At 43.3% G+C, this 17,314-nt stretch overlaps 1 pseudogene; it reads right to left on the bottom strand.

Annotated features, from left to right (window-relative positions):
* Window positions 1-658: 658 nt before the first annotated feature.
* Window positions 659-13,402, bottom strand: LOC140734502 (interferon-inducible GTPase 5-like; annotated as a pseudogene).
* Window positions 13,403-17,314: the final 3,912 nt, after the last annotated feature.

The following is a 17,314-nucleotide window of genomic DNA, read 5'->3' as shown; positions in this document are numbered from 1 at the left end:
ACTCTCCCAGCCATCTTGTCTGTACTGCAGCTTTTCCCATAGGGTTCCCCTTGGCCTTATCTTTCACTCCACAAGCCTTTGTATCGAACATATCATTCTCTGTAACATTCATGATTCCCAATAGATTCCTACCACTAAACACATCTTTCTATTCCACTACACCCCACCCCAATCTTAGCAATTGGTCTCTATGTGGCTCCCTTGTCCACTCTTCCCTCTCCACTGATCTCCCTGCTACAACTTATCCCTGCAAACAAGCATGCTAAACCTGCCCCTACTCCTCCTCCCTTAATACCATTCAGGGATAAGCAGTCCTTCCAGGTGACACAACACTTCACCTGCGAGTCTGTCGGTGTCATCTACTGTATTTTGTACATCAGAGAGACCTCATATAAAATGGGGATCGCATCATCGAGGTCCTTCGCTCTGTCTATTACTAAAGGTGTGATCTACCGGTGGCCTGTCCATGGTTTCCTCTAGTGCCACGATGAGACCACAGTCAGGCTGGAAGAACGATACTGTTATGTTTTGTAACTCCAAATGATAAAAATAATCAAAAAAAACACAGGGAGACTGGGACAAATGTGTACTCTTCATTTTTACTTTTATCGAGGCGTGCTCTTATGACGTGCTGTTGTGATCTCTCTCACACACACACACACACACACACACACACTCACACTCACACTCACACTCACACTCACACACACACACACACACACACACACACACACACACACACACACACACACACACACACACACACACACACACACACACACACACACACACACACTTTACTACAGAATAGAACTGCTCTATACACAGCTACAGAATATCTGGTGAGTTGTTGGTCCTGCAGTGTGTTGCATTACGGCACACAAGGAAGAAATTGCCATCCTTCTGATTCAAGTTTCAAAGTACATTTATTATCAGAGAATGTCTAAATTGTACAATCTTGAGATTTGTTTGTTTACAGTCAACCACAAAGCAAGAAACCAAAAAGAACCCAAAAAAATAAAATGAAGAACAAGACCCGATTTGCAGAGAAAGAAAAGAAACACAAATTATGCAAACAATAGAAGAGAGCGACAGCATTCCGAACTGAAATGAGTCCTGAGATCCGAGCCCCGGAGCAGCCGGGGTGTAGGCCCAAATCCTCAGTATCAGCTCATTATATTAGCAGGTACAAAGCACGGCAGCTGGGGCAGTCTTCATAGCCTCAGTGCCACGGAGAGAGGAGCGAACATCACAGGACAACGAGTGATATCGGATCTTACCTCCAATCCCAATACTATGCCTTTCCATTCTATCTGGGCCAGTGTTTAAATTGTCCAAACAGCATATCATACCTTGCACTATGACCCAGGCACCACTGACGTGAAAGGATATTGGGAACATCTCTGACCACTTTGTAGCTGCATCCACTTCTGCCAAAAAACTTGTGCCCCTGAATGGTCTAGCAAAATCCACATGAATCCTCTGTCAGGGATGTGAGGACATTCCCAGGGATGGAGAGGCACTACACGTGGAAATTTCTGGACTTGTTGTCATCCCGAACAGAGCATGGCAAGATGCATGATCTGCTGATCTATCCCAGGCCACCTGACAGAACTTCAAACCAGCGCTTTCACTTTGACCATGTCTAGATGCCCGGCATGTAGCTCCTCTAACACTTCAGCTCTCAGTTTGGATGGTACAACAACTCTTAATTGCCATATAAGGACATTTTGAGTGACCTTGTTGACCTGAGAGTGTGGGGTCTTTAATGGTTTTGCTTTGGATTATCTCTGCCAATACAGAATTTGAAAATTTTTTAGTTACTCCCTTTTCCAAGGGTAAATTAGTCACCCACTTGAATTCAATCTTGTAATTGTGTTCTCCAAGAATCAGAGCCCAGCTTTGTATTTGTGCTGCTGCTGTCAGTGGAATATCCTTCAGTGGACTGAAAATGGACCCCAGTGGTTGATAATCAGTAACGATGGTAAACTCTCTCCCATACAGGTAGTGTTTGTACTGTTTTACACCCCAAACCAGACTCAGGACTCTCTGTCAATTGTACAGTATTTTTCTCTGCAGAGGAAAGGGAACATGATGTAAAGGCTATGGAGCGATCACTTCCTTCACTCACAACATTTGATTTGAATGCACCTGTACCCTAAGACAAGGCATCACAGTGAAGCTTCACTGGACGAGGTGGATCATAATATGTGAGTACAGTGTCTGAGCTCACCATCTGTTGCTCAGCTTCAGCTAAATCCACAGCTAAAATGCCTCCCTGCAGAAAGGGTTGCAAATATATCCTCTATCCTGGGCAGAGGGCATTGATCTACTTTCAGGACTGTGTTGTTGGTGTCCTTAACATCACCACAGATCTTGTCAGACCCATTCTTCATGGCTATTGGAACTACTGCTGTTGTTCATGGGCTCCACTCAACCTTGAAAATACTTATTCAGCCTCCAGGCTGATCTCACTCACTCAGATCTTTATCACAGATGGTGTCAGGAACTGGCTGGGCTTTGTAGAACTTGGGTGTGGCATTTTCATTTAACACTATTTTACTTTTGATATGTTTGAGTTTTCCAATGGCAACCTTGAACACTGCTGTGGCTTCATCCAGAATCGTTCTCAATTCATTTTCTGTTGTCTCTGTGGCAGAGGATGTGGCATGCAAATGGAGGATATATCTCCAGCCAAGTTGTTGTTGCGTCAGCCACTCACATCCCCACAATACTGGCCCTCCTGTTTTTACCACATACAAACCCAATGTGTCTTATTGGTTGGTGTGTCTGTTACAAATGTCACTCCCACAGGAGTTATCTTTTCTCCAGTATAAGTTCTCAGTTGGATATCTGCAATTCTGTTGATGCTCACTTTCATTCCTGACTACAACTCAGTTGTGTTTCTGTCTGCTGCTCCCTTTGAACACATGATTTCAACAGCTCTTTTAAATGTGAGTTGTGCTTCAGTTAGGAGCTGTTTCTCAATGAATTCTTGCAATGTCTTTCCATTGCCCTTTTTATGATGTCACAATAAGATCTTTATAGATATTGAAGGGAAAACACAGCCACCAGTTTGTACACAGCAATAATGCATACACTGTGACCTTATAATGTCCACACAGTCTGCCCCAGTGCTATTGATTGATGGGTGAGCATTATTCAGACACCTGGAGATAACTTCTCGGATCCTCTTCAAATTAGGATCACATGTCATTTATGTCCATCTGTTTCATGTCTTTAACAGAGTCGCACTCCCTCGGTCAGACACAAGTGTTCCTCAGAAATGGATAAGCAATATTTCAGAAAGGAAAGCAACAAAGGGGAAAGTTGTCATGTAGAATTACAGCAGGGTTCAGTGACAGGCCTCTTCAGTATATTAACCACAGCATAACATTAGCTCACTGTGTTGATGTTGGTGCTGACCAGTTAATCAATGCCATTTGCAACCTTCACCACCCTCTCTGCACTCTCTGTAAGGTCCTTCAGTGCATCGGTCAGCATTGTGTAGGTCATGAGAAATGATTATCCTGCTCCAAAAATGGGACCAATGACAGGGATGAAGTCAAGGCCAATTTCCACAGCTGAAATGGCAACAGCTGTAGTACCCCAACGTAACCTTCTAATTATATCTTTATCTATTTTCCCCAGCAGGGGAGCTTTAACTACAGCCTTAAGCTCTTCCACAGATTTGTTTGTGATGCTTGCCAGTCTTTGAAGAGAAGCTTCATCCAGACACAGACATTTACAGAAATGGATTATTGCCCCAATCAGTATGCTGATATCACAAGCAAGGGAGAGACCAGGAACGGGGACTGCTCCCACAGCTCCCGAAAGTGTTGCCAACATCCAGACACATTTCTGCAGTATCTTGCTTTTCTGCTGAATAATGTCCACACTTCGGTTTGGATAGGCCAGGACAAAGACACTTTTCTTGATATTCGGCAGATCATCTTCAAGTGTTTTATTTAACCGATTGAAATCATATCGATCCTGTTCAAAACTGGATATCAGGAACACAGTTGGGGTCCGAATCCCCGCTTCTCTCAACTTCTTTATGCAGTCACTCCGAATATATTCCAGTTCATTTTCCTCATTATATTCCTTCCCCGCCATTTTCATTGAATGAAAATCTTGATCAATCTTAGTGCGGACAAAATAGAAAATTTTCCTCAGCTGTTTAATCTCTTTCGCAAGTTTTGCATCATTTTCTTTGAAACGACAAGCTGATATTATGATGAAGGAATTGTATCTTTCAAATTTCATTTCTCTGAGATATGTACCAGCTGGAAATTTTGTGGATCCAATCCCTGGCAGGTCCCAGTAGCAGACGTTGGGCAGATTGGGATGTGGGTACCTGGTTGGCTCCATTGTAGATTCCCTGATCCCAACTTTAGCAGCTCTGGGATCTGTGTTTCGAAGTCCTCTCATGGCATTGATGAAGGTGGATTTTCCTGTACCTGTTTCTCCTGTCACTGCAATGTTAAGCTCTGTATTATCCAGTTCCGCTAGCTTCTGCTCTATCAGACATTTAACTTTTTCTACCCCGCCTGTTTTAAAGTCAGACTTAAATTTGTTGAGCTCTTCCTGTGTGAAGAATGTGTCATTCTCAAACTGAGCCACCTGTTGACTGAAAGGAAACACGTTCCATTAGAATTTCTAATGATAAAATCTTCCAAATTTACAGATCCCCAATTTCTTGTCATCCATCTCATTTGGGACCAATTAACCAAATCATCAGTATGTTTTGGGGATATGGGTGGTAAGTGCCACATGCAGGCAGACCTACAGGACAAAGTATGCTTGTGACTTTCATGTGGATAACACCACAGGTCAGGCTGCAACCTGGCTCTCTAGAACTATGAGCGTTGGAAATCTATCCATACAAGATTCCTTTCACTTCATCATGAAAACTAAACAATTCATGCCTGCTGTAACAGAGTGACCCAGGGTGGTGCAGTGGCACTGTACTGCAAGTGGTGCAGCAGACTGACACCACCAGTGACCTGGCTTCATCCCTGGTCTCTGGTGCTGTCTGTGTGGAGTCTGCATGCTCTCCTGTGACCGAGTCGATTTCCCATGGGTGATCCTGCCTCTCTGTGTTAGTTGTTAGGTTAACTGCTTGTCATGCAGGTGGGGGTGGGAAAGTTGGAAACTTGATGTGTGTGTGAGAGAGGATTTGTTGGATGGAAATAAGCAGGTGCATGGGAAAGGTGGGAATGCTCAGTGGGAGGGTGGAAGGAAAGAAAAAATAAAAATGTACAAGTGATTTGAAAAGATGAAAAAGCTGTAAAACATTCATGTTTTGGAGAAACAAAGACTAGTAACATGTTTTTAACAAATGTACCAGGCTGTGACCATCTCCGAACAAGGAGAGTCTAACCACCTACTCTTGACACCAATACCACACAGACTTGTCACTGTGTGCCACATACACGTCCCCTACACTGTTTCTTCTTGGCTACTCTGACAGCAACTCACAACCCCCTGATCTCCACTAATAAAACAGGGCACTACTGATCAGGGACAATATCACGGCTGTTCTCAGAGGGAGTGGGTAATGGGCAGATTATCCACTGAGCCCATAAAGGTAAAACTCAAGGTGCAATTATTCTGATTGGATTACATTATCGTGTCCTCAGTAGCAAACAAGATATTGAGGAACAAACATGCGGGCAGATTAGGAAAACTTGCAAAAACAACAGGGTTGTTTGATTGGGAACTGTAACTTAACCAAAATAGACTGGGGCCTTCTTTGCGCAAGAGAGTTAAGATAAGGCAGAATTGTGAAGTGCATCAAGAGAGATTCTTAAAACAGTATGTCAGCAGTCCAATTCGAACAGGGGCCATATTTAGAATTGATATTGAGAAATGTGACTGGCCAGCTGACTGAGCATTCAGTGGGGGTAATTAATAGGAATCAGTGATTAAAATACCTTAAAGTACAGATATTGCAAGAAAGCATTAAATAAAGGGGAGAAAATTTCTCAATTAAGCAGAAACTGGGTAGAGTTCTTCAGGTACAGGTGTTGCTGGGAAAATCTCTTCTGTGTAGGGTGTTTAATAGCCAGCTTCAGAGTATGGGATTGATATGATCCAGTAAATTGGAAGGATTAGGATGGCAAGTTAGGGGAGCATTTGAAAGAGGAAAAGGAAGCAAGTGTTCAGTTTCTGAAGTTAAAATAATCAAAAAGAGACTCCTCGAGTGAGAGAAGAACTCAAGAAGGGAATTAGGTGAGCCAGAAGGGGCCATGAAGAGTCCTTGGCATATAAGATGAAAGGGAATTCCAAGGAGTTCTGTACATATGTCAAGTGGAAGAGATTAACTCGGGATAGTGTAGGACTAGACAAGGACAGATGATTAGAGATATGCTCGAAGGTTGAAGATGCAGAGAAATTCTAAATGAGTACTAAACAAAATTCTGGGGGAACTCAGTAGATCAAACAACTGTTCCTGATCTACTGAGTTCTTACAGGATATTGTGTATTGATCCTGATCTCCTGCATCTACAGTCTCTCGAGTGTCTTGTAAATGATTAATTACAGCAAGTATCCAACAAGGGAAAATCATGGGGAACATGTTAATATGCTGGGGAATTTTGAGACAACGAAAAAGGGGTCATGGTGGCAATAGATATGATTGAGAAGTTTAAGGTATTCTTTGATAAGCAGAGAATAGAGAGATATGGACCATGTACAGGCAGAGTGAAACTTCGAAGGGGAGAGATGAAGTAAAGAGCTGGAATGTTGATTGGTGAAAGTCAGAAGGTGATGGAAGAAAGAAAACAGGGGGAAGAGCACCAGGGGGAGGTGATGGGTGGGCAAGGAGATAAGGTGAGGGAGGAAAAGGGGATGGGAAATGGAGTGGGATGGTGGGAGGCACTACTGAAAGTTTGAGAAATCAATGTTCATTACATCAGGTTGGAGGCTACCCAAATGGAATTAAAGTGTTATCCCTCCAAACCATGTGTGGTCTGATCACGACAGTGGGGGAGGCCATGGATGGACATATCAGAATGGGAATGGGAGGTGGAATTAAAATGGGCGGCCACTCGGAGAATATGGAACTGATATGTTCTAGACAGATGGAAGAATGAGTGTGGCAAATTAGGGGAGCATTGGAAAGAGATTATTAATTCAGTCAAGAGGGAAAAGTAACTGTATGTACAGTTTACGATGTTAAAATAATCAAACAGAGTCCTTGAGGGATATAAACAAGCCAGAGATTAACTCAAAAAGGGAATTAGGTGAGCCAGGAGGGGCAATGAAAAGTCCTTCCATGTTAGAATAAAGGGAATCCCAGGGCATTCTATACATACATCAAATGTAAGAGAATAACCAGGGATAGGGTAGGACCACTCAACAACAGAGGATTAAACAAACACTTGGAGGTGGAGGATGTGGAGAAGTCCTAATGAGTACCAGACAAAATATTGAGCAAATTCAGCAGATCATGTAGCATCTGTGCCTGACCTACTGAGTTCCTACAGGATTTTGTACATTGATCCAACAAGGGGAAAGTCATGTGGAACAGTATGAGCAGTGTGGGGCTATGTTAATATGCTGGGGCATTTTGAGATAAAGGAAAAGGTGATGTTGAATATGTTGAAAAACGTTAATGTGAAAGCGGTGCTGGTGGCAACAGATATGATCCAGGAGTTTAAGAGGTTCTTTAATGAGCACGTGTAATTGCAGGGAATGAAGAGATATGGAGCATGTGTAGGCAGATTAATTGGTTTAGTGAGGCACCGTTAGCTTAAATGGTGCAGCATAACATCGTGAGCTGAAGAGCCTGTTCAAGGTTGAGACATTCTGTGTTCTGTGACAAGGACTTTGATGGAAGGGAACACCACCACCTACAGCTTCCCCTCCATCATACACTGATATCATTGCTCCACACGGTCACTGGGTCTACACTCAGGAATTCCAGATCCAACCCCACAATGGGATCAGATTTATCAGGATGGCAGCTGATCAACAAAGCAGATCCCATGCACCAATGAGAATGCTGAGCACTCAGTGTGCAGTGCACTGGCAGGAGTTGATGTTGAGACACACAGTGTGGCGTGTTCTGACCTACCTGGAGCTTGCTCCTTCCATTCTTGATGGCTGTTTCTCACAGGGTGGCCTGTGTGACAATCCAGTAATCCCAGCACCAAACAGGGAGAGTGGTTGGGGACTTGGGTCTCCTCTTTGTCTTTGTGTAGATTATCTCCTTGAAGGAAATAAAAAGAATGACTGACGGTTCTTTGCCTATCAAGATTATTTAAGGATGCTCAGCAAATCACCTTTAATCACTGGAGAACAATGCAAGAAACCAGTGTATAGAACAGTACAGCATAGAAACAGGGTCCTTGGCTCATATTGTTCCTGCTGACCATGATGCCAAAATAAATTTATCCCATCAACCTGCACAAGAGACATATCTCTGCATTTCCTGCACATTCTCATGTCTGTCTAAATGTCTCTTCAATTCTCCTGTTGTGTCTGCTTCCACCACCCTCTGTGGCAGAAAGCTCCAGGCACTACCAGTCTCTGAGTAAAAACATCCCCAGGGGCCCTCTCACCTCATTTACGCCTCCCAGTGTCTGATATTCTGGGAAAATAACTCCTTCCATGCTTCTCATGATTTTATATACTTCCAACATGTTTCCCGGCTTTCAAGAGAAAACAACCCTGGTTTGTCCAAACTTTCTGCACAGCACATGAACTCTCATTTCACAACATCCTGGTAAACCTCTTCTGCACCTTCTCCAAAGCCTCCATATCCTTCCTGTAATAGGGCAACCAAACATGAATGGAATCCTCCAGATGCACCAGAAGAAATCCATGTTTGCCCAATTTGCCTTATGTTAAACAGAAAATACACATCTGTATTGTCTCTCCTTATTTTAGCCAACCTGACAGAGGAGGATATGAAGGGAGTTGTGTTTCCTCCTCAAGGTTTCAGGAAAGGATGTGGTGGAACACTGGATGCTCAGAGCTGAAGGTGAACGGAAATAAGAAAGAACATTGTCCATAGTGCATTCCACAACATGGAATCTGCAAATCAACCAACATCTGCAAAATGCCACACAGTTGCCTGTGATAATCACTTAGACTAGATGGTGTTTTCTACTCAAAGTCCAAGATTCACAGGAAAGTGGTGCCTCTGTGGAGTAAAGATGCATCTGTGACATTGCAACTACAATCAAATCAGGGCAACCTGCAGATAATGAACACTGAGTTGAACTGTACTGAAATATGCCTCTTCATTTTCTGTTTTTAATATTCTGTGGTTTTATTCATTTGTTGTCATTTGCACATGGTGTTGGAGGGAGTTTGATATTTCATGTTTTTGCTTTGAACTGGTTGGGTCCATCATTCTTTGTTTTGTGACTGAACGTGGGGAAGACGATTCCCAGTGTTTAATGCATACACACTTTGATAATAAATGTACTTTAAGCTTTGAGAATACAGTGTGATTTGTCAGAGTAGGTCTGAGAATTTGGACACCATGTAGTGATGACCAGAGCATTTTCTCAAGTGACAATAATAAACAGGGATTCTGTAACTGGATGAGGAATGAAGAGGGATGGGCTGATGATTCAGAATAAAATGAGTTCAGGTCACATCACAGCAGCAGGGGGATATAACTTAATGGATTGAAGTATGGTGAAAACAGCCAGCTTGCATAATAGTCATGATTCAATCTCCAGATTACCATCAACACTGAGCTTGTTCACCCTTTGCCCTTCAATGAAACATGTGGTGATTGAAAGTCTTTGGATGTCAGGAATTATCCAATGCTTTTCACCTGCTCTTTTAGACAAAGTACCAATATATTCATAGAATCACTGGTACACACCAAGAGGAGAATTCACAATTGCAATGATACTGTGTGACAAAGATTGACATTTGGGCCTTCCCTAGATGGTGATGGTCATTCCCTGCTGCTTCCTTTGTGCAGATATTACTGGACACTTTTTTTCTTTGATTAAACATTGCTTTGGCCTTGCTGCAGGCAGTTGATGAGAACAACATTTGCACACTTGAAACAAAATGAACACTGTATAATTTCAGCAAACATCTCACTTCAGACTGTAGGGTGGAAGGAAGGTCATTATGGAAGCAGTTGAACATGGTTTGGATGAAGACGCTAAACTGAGCAATTTCCTCGGTGATATCCTGGGCTGACCGCCAACAACCACACTGATCTTCTCTATGTTATTTTCCCCTGGATGCCACACTCTGTCAAATGCTGCCTTTATATTTCCAATCACCTGGAGTCTATTGAAGTTTGTCTGAACAATTCAGGTTCAAAGACAAAATCAAAGGTGATTTCCAGAGCCATTGTGGAAATGATTGCCCTCAGCACCAACACAGAATTTGACAGAGGGTTCTGGTAAACTGAAGGTAATGGGTATGATGATTTGAATCCTGTGGCATGATCATCACACCATCCCCAGGACTGGAATCCTTCACACCAGTTGTCTGGGCCCAAATATCAATGATCATTCCTTTCTCTATGAAAAGTACGGATATTTGCTGCTGATTGCACAACATTCACGTCAATTCACTGTCACTCAGATAACAAAACAAGTTGTGCCTGCATTAAGCACCGCCAAATCAATCTGCCGGCATGAGGGCACAAGTACTGTATCTGTGACAGGAGGCCAAAATGAGGCTGGTAAAGACCCAAATCCTGCAGTATCTCAGACTAGAGTCGAGACACAATTTTGAGACTGAGACAGACAAAGTTCCTGACTAGATACCAGATGATAGCCTGATGAGACTGGACAGGAACTCAAACAAGGAGACAGAAACCCAGAACGCAGTTGCAGACCGAAACAAAGTTGAGCTGATGATTGAACACTGAAGCTGAGTTCAGGAGCTCTTTAAATATTTTGGAGACAAAACATGGTCACCAATTGTGGAGTGGGCCAGAATCTTTAAAGTAACCATGCTAGTTAAACATATTCCGGAGAATCGGAGCACTGGAGGCTGGCACAGTTGGCTGCGTACGGTAACAGTGTCAGACACCATTCACAGATCAGTAATCATCCCCAGTGACAGAATATCTGAAAGCCGACTCTCTCTCACTGACAGGCATTGGTGGCAAGTCCCCCACTATCAGCGTGTGCAGGACTAGAAATCAGACTGGTCGTTACAGAAGTTCAGCAGCCGTGTGAGCAGCTCAGAAGGTAAATCACACAAAAGGGGAAAGACAACCGGCAGGAACTCATCACCATTTACAAATCTCCCTGTGTGCCACCAGTCTGGATTTGTGTTCTTTCTCCTTTAAGGCAAAGTCCTGGAATGCTTGAGAAAACACTGGAGGAACAGCTTCACCTCCAGACTGAGAGCAGTTCCAGTAAGTACATCACGATGTGTTCTCTAGGGTATTTAGGAAATACAATGAATTCCAGTTAATTGGGATACATTGAGACCACTACATTTTGTGCAATTAGCCAAAGTTTCATGGAAATATTTAAGGTCTTCAAAGAGAAAATGAGGAACAAATTGTGTATTTAATTGAAATACAGAACAAACTAGAACACAGCCAATAATAGTACAGGACTGATAAACTCTTTATTAGTTCCGAATAGATGTCGACAGAGGAATTCATCCATGAACAAAATCATTGCTGACTCCCAGTAATGGACTGCCCTCAGGCAATACTACCAGTCACCATATCCTCCAAATCTTCATTTTTATTTTCACATTCAAGTTGATTGGTGATACTTTCAAATTCCTCTTAGTTCCTAATTTGTTGAAGAAGTGAAATAATTTGATTTTCACTCTTGCATGCTTCTGACATCTCCGAGCCTGACTGTTTGAAACCACAGTCATTCAAACTGTTCAGAATTGTCTTTCTGCTTATTTTTCATCAACTATCAGTGCCAAAAATCACTGCTTTTGAACACAAACACACACTGATGCTATTTAAAAATTGTTTGGTCTGAGCACGGTGTAGCATCCAACAGCCACTTAAGTATGTGTGACTAAAGCTAGTTAAACTGCTCAACAATAGTCTCCATCTCCAATTAAGCAGTATAGTGTCCCAAATAAAGGAAGGGAATTCTGGCAATTTCCTCCATTAGGTTTTGTTCTTTAAGCATTGTCCCAAATAAGTGGCTGATCTGATTAATTGATGGCCCAATTATCAGGAACCCACTGTATCTGTATCGCAGAAATAAACAACAAGAAAATCCAGCTTCTTTGTTCCTTCATTTGATTGACAACTGTAAGAGGAACCTTTCAGCAAGAGCTGTAATGTGTTGTTTTCAAAGTTGAAACATCAAAATAAAGTTAGTATCAAAGTATGTCTATGTTACCATATACGACTTTTCTGATGGTCAGCTCTGAAGACGGGTTTTCTTCCATGTGTTTAGTTTTGGAGAAATATTGTGTAGCACAGAAATAGCCCATCATATCCATTCCAGTCATCAAGTACTCATCCAGAATAACCCCCTTTCCCAGAACATGGTCCAAAAAAAACATTCTTGAAGGTATCCCCTTATCCTTCAGTTAGTTATTTTAAATGTTCTGTGAACCTCTGCCTCCAACACCCTTCAGGCATTGTGTTCCCCATTCGAACCACTCTCTTGTCTAGCGGGTTGGTTTCCCTCGGACTCCCTCTAAACATCTTACCCTTAAACCTGTGCCCTTTGAGTTCACAGGTCTCCATTATGGGGCAACGTTTCCCGGTATCGATGTTGTTTAAAATTCCCCTCAGCTTTTTCTTTATATAAATAAAGTGCCAACGGCCATAAAATGCCGCCCTCTCTCTCCGGATGCGCCGCACCTCTTCGGCTTGGGCCCTCATGGAAAAGCGGATGGCTTCCTGGCTCTCCATTACGAACCCAGAGTTTGAGTTAATCTACTTTATCTACTGGTCTAGGCCCCAGCAAATTTGTCTCTTGCCCCCTTCAACAACCTGGGGTAAATCACATCAGGCTCTGGGGACATCCACATTAACACTCATTAGGAGGCCCAATACTTCCTCCGCCCTGGCCCCTAGACGCCCGAATGTATTTACACATTAAGGACAACATCGTAGTTCCATGTACTGATCGATGCTTAAGTTCATCAACGTTACGCAGAATACTCCTAGCATTAAAATATACACACTGCAGACTATCCACCCATCATACCTGTTATTGGGATCTTGCCTTTCAATACTTCTCTGCTCAGACAGTTGGGTTATTTGCAAGCTGTTGTCGTTCTGTTGTTTTGGCTTCGAACTCAGTGTTCCAATCCTCGTTCCGTCCCCTTCTCCGAAAAGGTGTAGTTTCACTGAAGGTCACTGCAGTGACTGATGCCTCTCTGAGTCACTCTGATCACGAGGATTCACGTTCAAAGCCTCCCAGATCCAATGAAACAGAGTGAGCTGAGAAAGTTCCACACAATAACGTGAGTGCCTCAGTCTCCCCTCGCGTTTCACCGGTCGGACCGGTGTGGTTCTCTGGGTTCAAAGTCCGGGCGCTGTTGAATTTTGTTTGATCGGTGATAAAGCGATGGCATTTAGAGTAGCTCAGTGTGTGTGTGGTTCACAGTCCGTGAACAGCAGGGACCCGAAGGGAGATTGAGCAGCTTGAGACTAGAGATGGCCCGAAAGGAGCATTCTGGGTTTTCAGATGTTGGCGATATTCATGATCAGTTGGGATGGGGAATGAGAGCCATTAGTTCAGGTTTGCAATGTGCCCTCGCCCCCTCGGGAAGTAGTTTAAGCGATGCCTAGTGGAGAGTCCTAAGTCTGCGGGACCGGACGGCATCCCAGGGCGGGTACTCAAGATGTGCGCGGCTCATCTGGCAGGGGTGTTTACAGACATTTTTAATCTCACCCTCTCCCAGTGTAGACTGCCCTCCTGCTTCAAAACATCCACAATTGTTCTGGTACGTAAATAGACCAAGGTAACAGGTCTGAACCACTGGCGTCCTGTCGCACTCACCTCAATAATGAGCAAATGCTTTAAGAGCCTGGTCAAGGACTACATCTGCGGCTTGCTACCACCCGCACTGGACTCCATACAATTCGCCTTCCAACACAACCGATCGACAGATGCCGCAGCTCTACACAACGTCCTTCCACATTTGGAGAAGAAGGATGCTTGACCCTCAGCACAGGTGCCCCTCAGGGCTATGTACTGTCCCCTCCTTTACTGTCAGTATACCCATAACTGTGTCACCACCCACAGCTCCAATCTGCTAAATAAATTTGCTGATGATACTATACTGATTAGCCTAATCTCAAATAATAATGAGGCAGCCTACAATGAAGAAGTCACCACCCTGACACAGTGGTGTCAAGGAAACAAGCTCTCCCTCAATGTCGCAAAAATAAAGGAGCTGGTTGTGGGTTACAGGAGGAATGGACACAGGCTTGCCCCTATTGACATCAATAGATCTGGGTTTGAAAGGGTGAACAGATTCAAGTTCCTTGGCATACACACCACACATGGTCTGTACATTCCGGCTGTGTGGTGAAAAAGGCAATATAATGCCTCTTTCACCTCAGACGGTTGAAGAAGTTTGGTGTGGACCCCCAAATCCTAAGAACTTCTATACGGGCACAATTGAGAGCATCCTGACTGGCTGCTTCACTCCCAGGTATGGGAACTGTACTTCCCTCAATCGCAGGACATTGCAGAGAGTGATGTGGACAGTCCAGCACATCTGTAGATGTGAACTTCCCACTATTCAGGACATTTACAAAGACAGGTGAGTAGAAAGGGTCCGAAGGATCATTGGAGACCCAAGTCATCCCAACAACAGGCTGTTCCAGCTGCTACCATCTGGGAAACAATACCACAGCATAAAAGCCAGGACCAACAGGTTCCGGAACAGCTTCTTCCACCAGGCCATCAGACTGATTAATTCATGCTGACACAGCTGCATTTCTATGTTATATTGACTATCCTGTTGTACATACAGAGACGTAATGTAAAGATAGTTACTCCTCGTGTATATGAAAGATGTAAGTAATAAAGTCAATTCAATTCAACAGCAGCAAGGTCACGTCACCAAGGAACGTCAACAGTGACAGAGAATGCCATTAACTGGCTGCCTCACAGAGACTGTGCAAAGACACAGATATCGTTTGTCAGCAAGGCCAACTGTGGTCCTGTCGACCTGGGAGCTAATCCTCCCTTTTCTGGCAGCTCTCTTGACACGACCTGGTCAAGCAGCTGTGGGAGGATTACCTGTCTGGCTTTTGTGATCAGAAATATGTTGCTGATGTTTTCCTTGGTACCTTTCACATTTCACTTTCCGCACATACCCATGTCATCTTACTGACTTTGCCCTCTCTTGTAAAACCCGTCCCCCCATCAATCTAGTTTAAACACTTGCTGATGGGATATTAGTACCCTCTTGTATAGTATAATGCAATCCATCCCTCTTGACAGTTAGTCTCTTCTCTCAGAGAGCCCATTGATCCAGGAACCTGAATCACTGCCCCCTACCCCACCCTGCACACATCCCTTCAGTCAGATATTCATCTGGCCTAACCTTCTATTCCTGGACTCACTAACATATGACACTGGAATAATTCAGAGATCACTTCCCTTGATACCTTGCATTTTAATTTCCTACCTAATTCCGATACTCTGTGGGGCCTTATTCCTCATTCTACCTTTTGTGTTTGTGCCAATGTGCGCATCCATCTCTGTTTTCTGAAACCTGAAACAACATCCCCTCCACCTATTGTTGAGGGGAATGGCAACAGGACAACATTGCATTAACTAAAACTACCTTTGTTTCTCCAGAGTCCTGAAGCCTGTATCATCGGTGAAACTACCCCACACAAACTATGTCCTCCTCAGCCTTGTGGATGATCCAGATTACATCCACCTGTTCCTCCAGACCCCAGATGGGTGGGTGGGAGGGAGGGAGGGAGGGAGGGAGAGAGAGAGAGAGAGAGAGAGAGAGAGAGAGAGAGAGAGAGAGAGAGAGAGAGAGAGAGAGAGAGAGAGAGAGAGAGAGATATTTCATGGTGTGGTTGCTGTTTTTTGCGAGTGAGGGAGTTGGGGATTCTTTTTGCCGCAATTTTCCTTGTGGGAGGTGCAGAGATGTGTTGCTATTGTCACTGTTTTTTCTGTTGAGGAGGAGTTCATGGTCATGTCACTGTTTTTTTCTGTAGGGGAGGGTGTGACATTTTATGGTTCACGAGTTTGATTTCTTTTTCTTTTTTGTGCCGGGTTGTTGATGTCTGCTCTTCTGTATTTCATGACTATCTAGAGAAGACAAATATCAGAGTTGTATTGTACATTCATAGTTTGACAAGAAAATGTACCTTTGAACCTCTGAACATTCCACTCATACTTTACCTATCCTGAGTCCTGAATCTACAGGGTCATTCCCCCAGCCATTCAAACAAATGTGGCCAGCCATTATTTTCCTATTTTGACCATCACTTCTTTGAGTACCATGGATAAATAATTCCTAGCCTTGGTCATTTGGAAACTACATGGCCAAAACATCACACCATTTGCTTCACTGAATTTCTACACTTGCTGTGCACTCAATGTCTGCCTCTTATCATCTTGTACATCTCATGTCACAGTGGCAATAGCACATAGTAGTACAGCACAGAAATAGGCCCTTCAGCCCACTTTGTACATGCTGAACCATTTAACTTGCCTACTCCCAATGACTTGTACATGGACCTCCATAACCCTGCCATCCATGTACCTATCCAGATGTACAAAATTCCATTTAAGACCTCAGCCATCTCTTTTTGTTCCATGCATAGATTACTATTCTGATCTTCCAGATGACCGATTTTGTCCCTTGCAATCCTTTTTCTCTTAACAGATCTGTAGAGTCCCTTCGGATTCCCTTAATATCTCCTGAACACAAAGGTTCTCTAAATCTGTTATCTTTACCCTTTATTCCCACAGACAAGCTTTGTACTCTCAAAACTTCACATTTACAAGTCCCCCACCTACCAAGTGTACTTTGCCAGAAAATAGCCTTTCCAGATCCACAACTGCTGTATCTTTTCTAATACCATTAAAATTGCTCTCTCTCCAGTTTAGACCAGACCTATCTTCTTCTATATCTACTCTGAAACTAATGGCATTAAAATCACTAGATGCAAAATGCTCCCCAACACAAAATTCTCTCAGCTGCATTCTCTCATTCCCTCACAGGAGAACAGATCAAGTATCACAAACTCTCTCATTTGGACTTTTGTGTGCTGATTAAGAAAAATTTGCTGAACATATTTGACAAAATCTATCACATCTAATTATTTTACAGTCTAGGAGTCCCAGTCAATATGTGAAAAGTTAAAATCACCTACTTTAATAGCCTTATGTTTCTTGCAACA

The sequence above is a fragment of the Hemitrygon akajei genome, chromosome 10 (assembly GCF_048418815.1).
Source record: "Hemitrygon akajei chromosome 10, sHemAka1.3, whole genome shotgun sequence".
In the NCBI taxonomy this organism is placed as follows: domain Eukaryota; kingdom Metazoa; phylum Chordata; class Chondrichthyes; order Myliobatiformes; family Dasyatidae; genus Hemitrygon; species Hemitrygon akajei.
The sequence above is the reverse complement of the archived record's forward strand: the minus strand, read 5'-3'. Positions and strand labels throughout refer to the sequence as shown.